This window comes from Polypterus senegalus, chromosome 8 (assembly GCF_016835505.1).
Source record: "Polypterus senegalus isolate Bchr_013 chromosome 8, ASM1683550v1, whole genome shotgun sequence".
In the NCBI taxonomy this organism is placed as follows: domain Eukaryota; kingdom Metazoa; phylum Chordata; class Cladistia; order Polypteriformes; family Polypteridae; genus Polypterus; species Polypterus senegalus.
In genome coordinates this window covers 160,256,543-160,265,327 of record NC_053161.1, presented here as the reverse complement: position 1 = coordinate 160,265,327, position 8,785 = coordinate 160,256,543, and positions in this window count along the sequence as shown.

Here is an 8,785-nt window from a genome sequence, read left to right as displayed (position 1 = left end):
GACTTCTCTGTCCTTCCTCTTCCCTCTTTATGCAGAGACTCTTCTCCTTGGTCACTATTGTGGTTTACTTGGTGCTGGCCTCTCACTGTCTTTTGGTCTGTGGAAGTCTGTGGGGTTATCCAGTTTTGATATTAACGAGTGGCTGTCTGGTTGGGAGTTAAATGGCTAGTGACTGGTGACACAGAGAGTTTTTAATCCTTTTAGTTTTATTAAATTTCCATGTATGGTGCCTATAAAAAAAATAAAAAAACTATTCACCCCATTAGAAGTTTCACATTTTGTTGTTCTACGACACCGAATGACTGAATTTTCTTTAATTTTCTTTAAAGACTCTTTAATGTCAAAGTGAAAACAGATCTCTGTAAATTGATCTAAATTAAAAACAAATCTAAAACATTATTAATTTGATTGCATCACCCCCTTTAATATAGCACACCTAATCATAACCAGTGCACCCAATAGGCTTTAAATGTCACAGAATTAGTTGAGTGGAGGTCACCTGCCTGAGGTTTCAGCTGATTGTAGTCTAAATGCACCTGTATGTGGAAGGGCCAGTGCTGAATCAATATGGTGGCCTACCCTACACAATGAATCCAAAAGAACACTCCAAGCAAATTCATGAAAACAGAATTGACTAGCAGAAGATAGAGTTTGGAGACGAGAAAATATCACAGAGATTATCTAGTTAAATTAATCATTTAGAATTGGAAAGAGTATTGCAGACCTCTAAATCTGCTTAGAGTAGGCAGTTCAGAAAATCTAAATATAATCTTCCTAGAAGAAGACTAGTGAAGGAGGCCATCCATAGACTTGTAATAGCTCTGAAGAAGTCACAGGCTACAGTGACAGAAATAGGAGGGAGAGACTGTGCACACAGCTGTCACCTGGGTGCTTCAGTAGTTGCAGCTTTAATGCAAGACACGGGGGAAATCCTGGAGGAGAATCTGATGCAGTCTGTAAGAAACCTGTGCTCTGGGAGAAGATTTCTTTTCCAGCAAGACAACACCAAGCATAAAGCCAAAGCTACATTGCTGGTTTTTAAACCACTCCTATGTTAATGTCCTGGTGTGTGTGAGTCATTGTCCAGATCCCAATCCAATTGAAAATGTGTGGCTGGATTTGAAAAATGCTCTTCATTCACAGTCCCCATGACACCTGACAGAGCTCAAGCAGCTATGGTAGGAACAATGGGGAGAAATAGCAGAGTTCAGATGGTGATGGTGAGAGAGAGTGAAAAACCTTTGCACACACACTCAAGATTGTAATGGCTGCCAAAGGCACATCTACTAAATACTAAATACCTGTTTAATGAACTATTTTGGGTGTTATGTTTGTAACTAACAGGCCAATTTTACAGAGATCTGTCTTCATTTTGACATTAAAGAGTCTTTTTTTGTTTGATTAAGCAAAATGAAATGCACTGTGAAGGAGTGTTATGTGACAATAACTTCCAAGGGAGTTCAAGTAAAATTTGTTAACTTCCAAGGGTGTGTGTAATTTTTTTTATATATTATCCTTTATTTTATTTTATTTTTTATATTAGCTATATATATATATATATATATATATATATATATATACACTGCTCAAAAGAATTAAAGGAACACTTTTTAATCAGAGTATAGCATAAAGTCAATGAAACTTATGGGATATTAATCTGGTCAGTTAAGTAGCAGAGGGGGTTGTTAATCAGTTTCAGCTGCTGTGGTGTTAATGAAATTAACAACAGATGCACTAGAGGGGCAACAATGAGATGACCCCCAAAACAGGAATGGTTTAACAGGTGGAGGCCACTGACATTTTTCCCTCCTCATCTTTTCTGACTGTTTCTTCACTAGTTTTGCATTTGGCTACAGTCAGTGTCACTATTGGTAGCATGAGGCGATACCTGGACCCTACAGAGGTTGCACAGGAAATCCACCTTCTCCAGGATGGCACATCAATGTGTGTCATTGCCAGAAGGTTTGCTGTGTCTCCCAGCACTGTCTCAAGGGCATGGAGGAGATTCCAGGAGACAAGCAGTTAGACTAGGAGAGCTGGACAGGACCATAGAAGGTCCTTAACCCATCAGCAGGACTGGTATCTGCTCCTTTGGACAAGGACAAACAGGATGAGCATTTCCAGAGCTCTACAAAATGACCTCCAGCAGGCCACTGGTGTGAATGTATCTGACCAAACAATCAGAAACAGACTTCTTGAGGGTGGTCTGAGGGCCCAACGTCCTGTAGTGGGCCCTGTGCTCACAACCCAGCACAGTGGAGCTCGATCGGCATTTACCATAGAATACCAGAATTGTCAGGTCCACCAATGGCACCCTGTGTTTTTCACAGATGAGAGCAGGTTCACCCTGAGCACATGTGACAGACGTTGAAGGGTCTGCAGAAGCCATGGAGAATGTTATGCTGTCTGTAACATCATTCGGCATGACCAGTTTGATGGTGGGTCAGTGATGGTCTGGGGAGGCATATCCATGGAGGGACGCACAGACTTCTACAAGCTAGACAAAGACATCTTGACTGCCATTAGGTATCAGGATGAAATCCTTGGACCCATTGTCAGACCCTACGCTGGTGCAGTAGGTCCTGGTTTCCTCCTAATGCATGACAATGCCCGGCCTCATGTGGCAAGAGTATGCAGGCAGTACCTGGAGGATGAAGGAATTGAAACAATTGAATGGCCTTCACTATCCCCTGACTTAAACCCAATAGAACATCTGTGGGACATTATGTTTCGGTCCATTAGGCGCCACCAGGTTGCTCCTCAGACTGTACAACAGCTCAGGGATGCCCTCATACAGATCTGGGAGGAAATGCCACAAAACACCATCCGTCGTCTCATTAGGAGCATGTCCCGACGTTGTCAAGCATGCATACAAGCTCGTGGGGGCCACACAAGATACTGAAAAGCATTTTGAGTAGCAGAAATTAAGTTTTTGAAAAATGGACTAGCCTGCCACATCTTCATTTCACTCTGATTTTTAGGGTGTCTACACAATTGAGCCCTCTGTAGGCAGAAAACTTTTATTTCCATTAAAAGACTTGGCATCCTTTTGTTCCTAAGACATTGCCCTGTCGTTATTTGTATAGATATCCAACTTCATATTGAGATCTGATGTACCTAATGTGTTTCTTTAAAGTGTTCCTTTAATTTTTGTGAGCAGTGTATATATATATATATATATATATATATATATATATATATATATATATATATATACTAATAAAAGGCAAAGCCCTCACTAACTCACTCACTCACTCACTCATCACTAATTCTCCAACTTCCCGTGTAGGTAGAAGGCTTAAATTTGGCAGGCTCATTCCTTACAGCTTACTTACAAAAGTTGGGCAGTTTTCATTTTGAAATTCTACGTCTAATGGTCATAACTGGAAGGTATTTTTCTCCATTAACTGTAATAGAGTTTAGCTGGAAAGACGTGGGGGGCGGGGTTTCGTGTGACATCATCACGCCTCCCACGTAATCACGTGAACTGACTGTCAACGCAGTGCGTAGAAAATCAGGAAGACCTCCAAAAAGCGCTTAAGAAAACTTGCATTATATAATTGAGAAGGCAGCGAAAAACAATAAGAAGCGAGCGAGTGACATATACTACCATATTCATGAGTGCTGCTACCTCGGAAAGAAAGCAAGGTGTAAACCTAAACTTTAAATTAAGTTCATAGACAGGCTACGCTGGCGTTTCACATGCCCACGGGAATGCGGGATACAAGTTTAATGAGAGGACGCAGGATATAAACGAGAGTTTTGATCACTTTGTAACTAAGTTAAAATTGTAGGTGAAGGGGTGTGCTTATGCAAATTCCGAGAGACTGTGTTTGTGGGGATTGACAGTTAAGGCGGGTGGGGGAGTCACGTCATCATCTCCCCTCCCATTCATCTCATTTCGTTCATAGCACAAGCACAGCTGAGAAGCTTCGATGCATCCACCTTAGTTTGAGAAGAAGTATGAAAAAATATGAGGTTAACACAGAAAAACAGATCACCAATTCAAGCTTTATGAATAATCGATTCGCCATCAATAATTGTTTTGGTAAAGCCATCCTCCTTCCATTTTATAAGTTTTCCGCCACTAGCCATGATTAAATGAACGGTAAAAAAGTAAGAGCAAAGTGAGGGTGACTTATTTAGGCAGGCATTTATATGACAGCAACACTCATGACAATGTCAATCATGTTACGTTATTATTAAAAGGTTTCCTTTTCTTTTCATTACTTCTTTAACACACTACTTCTCCGCTGCGAGGCGCGGGTATTTTGCTATATATATAATATATGAATGACCTCCAAAGAACGCTGAGACTTTTGATATCATGAACGTGTGTACAAAAGGGGTCTCCTGCCCAGCAAAAGTCGAGCAGCCAGCGCGTGCATAGCTGTGCCGGCCTTTGAGACGCTGACTGCGCTTCTGCCTTAAGTCAAAGTGAGCACTTTTAATTTTTTTCATCCTCCCCTGCGCTATAGCCCAGACAAGTGCAAACACGGACCCCTTTTCTACACCGGCAAAATAATATTAAGGCGCTTCACACTTTCTTTTGCACGTATACGATTATGAGGTCCTCAGCTCGGATTATGAAGATACGCACAGGAGTGGAAGACTGACAGTGCCATCACAGCCGATTAATGGCGGGGACGTCAAACCAGTCTACACAAGACCCACTGCGACTGTCCACCAGAAGATGCTCATATCGTCAGCGAACACATCTCTCTATACTATATAAAAGGAAAGGCAACTTTCCTTTCTTTACACCTTTTTTCCTTTTATCCCAAAGCAAAGCCTTTCTCTTAACATTGCAAAGGACACAAAAATAATTTTCTTTAATTGCCGGTAAGGCACATTACCAGAGGCACAAATTTGAAAGTTCACATAGAAAATGTAATTTCTATACCACAGCCGCCGTGTAGCTTTCAAAAGGAATCAACTACCGAGAGATGATCCATATACATTTTAGCTGCTGTTAGTTACTTACCTGTTGTGTTACACAGTCTTTAAAATGTAGTTTACCCAAACCACTCCAGTAGTGCTCAATGTACCTGTACTTCTTAAAACGTTAATGTTTTACTGTTTAATAACTTATAGACTACATTTTATTATTTTTCCCTTGCAATCAGTGACCAAAGCTATACACACACATATAGACACATACAAACATACACACAAGTATATATATGTGTATATATATGTATGTATGTGTATATATATATATATATATATATATATATATATATATACACACACACACCCTATCTAGATTATATATATATATATATATATATATATATATATATACACATTCATACATACACACATATATATAATTTGTGTGTGTGTATGTATGTATGTGTGTGTATATATATATATATGTGTATGTATGTATGTGTGCATGTGTGTGTGTATATGTATATATATATATATATATATATATATATATATATATATATATATATATATATGACAGCAGCAATCCAAGCTGTGATAAAACAGTAAAAGGAGGCATGTCAGACGTCGTGGTACATTTTCTGATGCAGCTAGACGAAAATAACTTTTGACGCTGCCACCAAATACACAAAACAATTACATTGACAATCATGTTACGTTATTTTCAAAATGTTGCCTTTTCTTTCTCTTTCCTTCTTTAACACACTACTTCTCCGCTGCTGGGGTATTTTGCTATATATATATATATATATATATATATATATATATATATATATATATATAGATAGATATGAGAACAACACTCATATCAATGACAAAACAATTACATTAACAATCATGTTACGTTATTTTTAAAATTTTTCCTTTTCTTTTTCGTACCTTCTTTAACACACTACTTCTCCGCTGCGAAGCGCAGGTATTCTGCTAGTCTATACTAATAAAAGGCAAAGCCCTCACTCACTCACTCACTCACTCACTCACTCACTCACTCACTCACTCACTGACTCATCACTAATTCTCCAACTTCCCGTGTGGGTGGAAGGCTGAAATTTGGCAGGTTCATTCCTTACAGCTTCCTTACAAAAGTTGGGCAGGTTTTATATCGAAATTCTACGCGTAATGGTCATAACTGGAAGCAGTTTTTCCATTTACTGTAATGGAGATGAGCTTCAACGCCGTGGGGGCGGAGTTTCGTGTGACATCATCACGCCTCCCACGTAATCACGCAGTACATAGAAAACCAGGAAGACATGCATTATATAATTGAGAAGGCAGCGAAACAATAAGAAGCGGCGAAAGTGACATATACAACCATATTCATGAGTTCTGCTACTGAAACAAAGCACGATGTAAACCTACACTTTAAATTAAGTTCATAGACAGGCTGCCGCTGGCGTTTGTAATTTAGTGCCTGCCCATATAAGGCCATCCGTCAGCGGCAATCCAATAGCAAACTGCCACTAAATATTCACGGGTGAAGGACTGTGCTTATGGAGAGGAAGATGAGATGGTCAGGGTGGTGTTTGACACAAACTCAGCGAAACTGCGAGAGAAAGTTTTAAGTGCCAGGACTAAGGTAACATTAAATACAGCCATGGACATAGCACGAGATGGCACCAGCACAGCTGGGAACCTTCGATGCATGTACACCGAGGGGCTCACGTGAACTGGCGAGTGCACAGATAAAAGCAACAGTTCCAAAGAGCTGAACAAAACCGAATTACACAATTGAAAAGGCAGCAAAAATATGAAGCGCCTGATAAGCATATTCATAAATCCAGCTACTGGGAAACAAAGCACACGTGGAAAAAGTCAATGTCCCGCTAAAGGAAGACAGTGTAAAAAACCCGTGCATGCAGTGTGTCAGGTCTCAGATAAAGAAGAAGACGAGCTGTTTATTGATGCAGTAAGAAACGAATCGATGAATGAAACCTGTCATCTTTACAACGATTGACAAACACGGAATGTAACTTGAACACAACACATCCTACAAATACGAACCTGATTGAAAGAAATAATGATAATCAAATCCTTGATGACAGCAACACTCAGTAACACTCACAAAACAAATACTGTATATTGACAGTCATGTTACGTTATTTTTAAAATGTTCCCTTTTCTTTTCTAGCTTTTTAACACACTACTTCTCGCTATGATACGCTGGTATATATATATGTATATATATATCCCGATCTACATACTCGAATAATGGATACTTTATTCGCCATCAATGATTGTTTTGGTAAAGCCATACTCAGTGTATTCATTAGATGAACGGTAAAAAAGTAAGAGCGAGGGGAGGATGACTTATTGAGGCATGCAGGCTGTAGTGCGTCAACTCTATCTGAATTGCGCGATCACATTTGAAAAATATATCTTTTCAAGTTCTATTTAGTCCATATGTGTCAAACTCAAGGGCCGGGCCACATCCGCCCGGCGTAATTATATCCGCCCGAGATCATTTTATATACTGTATTATTGTTATTAAAGCCCGGTATATGAAGCGCTGGTAACACAATAAACTACAGATCCCATAATGCAGCGCTTCAGCTGCCTTGCCTAACACTTACCGCGTAATCAAGTCTACCTTATGATGCTGCAAGTTATTGCGAAGCTAGCTCACACGATGCTGAAGAGAAAAGTTGATTCTGAAAATAGAGCCTTTAAAACCGATGGGAGGCTGAGTATATGTTTACTGAACCCGTGTGTCTCATTTGTGGAGCTAATGTGGCTGTAATTACAGAATTTAATCTAAGACGGCACTATGAGACAAAACATCAGGGTAACCTGAAAGACCTGAATGCAATGCAGAAGATACAGAAAGCAGAAGAATTAAATAAGAATCTGACACTTCAGCGGACGTTTTACCCGTGCACAATCACAAAGTGATTTCAAGTGAAGCTGCTTTTATGGGAGACACAACCACTTGCCCCACTTTCCCTGTTGCCAAGTAATGTTAAACCAAGTCGTCACTACGGTGTTCCCAAATCGCACTTTGCTGATAAACTGAGCGCACTGAGTTTGCACGGCGCTTTGGTGACTTTGAAGAACAAAAAGTCCGTCTACATGCGGCTCGAACCTTGTGCATGTTTGGTAGCACATATCTGTGTGAGAAGCTCTTCTCAGTGATAAAGACTAACAAAACAGCACACAGGAGTCGCCTCACTGATGAGCACCTGCAATCCATCCTGAGAATCTCCACAACACAGAACCTCACACCAAACAGAAACGAACCTGTGCCAAAAAAGATGCCAGGCGTCCAGCTCTAAAATGACATATGAGCAAAGACAACTGAATGATTTGATTTGTTATTGCTGAAAGGAACACATTTTATTTATATTTCCAGGTTTTGTTATGCAGCATGTTCATATTTGAATTTGTATAATTTTGACAGGATATATTTTTATGGAGAGCAAAATCTTTTGGGATATTTAAAATCTAAGTTTATTTTTATATAAAATTACATAAGATTAAAGAAATTTGAATGTTTGTTCTTTTAACGTTTACTTTATTTCTAACTTGTATAATTTAGACAGGATATATTTTTATGGAGAGCAAAATATTATAAGTTGTTTAAGGTTTGAGTTGATTTATTCAGGAATAATATTCCTGTCTGTTTTACCATTCCTACCAAAGATATTTCTGTCGACTAAATAAAAATTCCTTCTATTTAAAATTTAAATAGAACTTGAACAAATACGATAGTTCATAATATCCACGCAGACTTGCACGTAAGAGCGGAGTTATCCGTTTTAACAAGCAGCGTATTGCACTGATACTGAAATAGCTGTGTGTGTATATATGTAGATATGTATGTATATGTATATATATG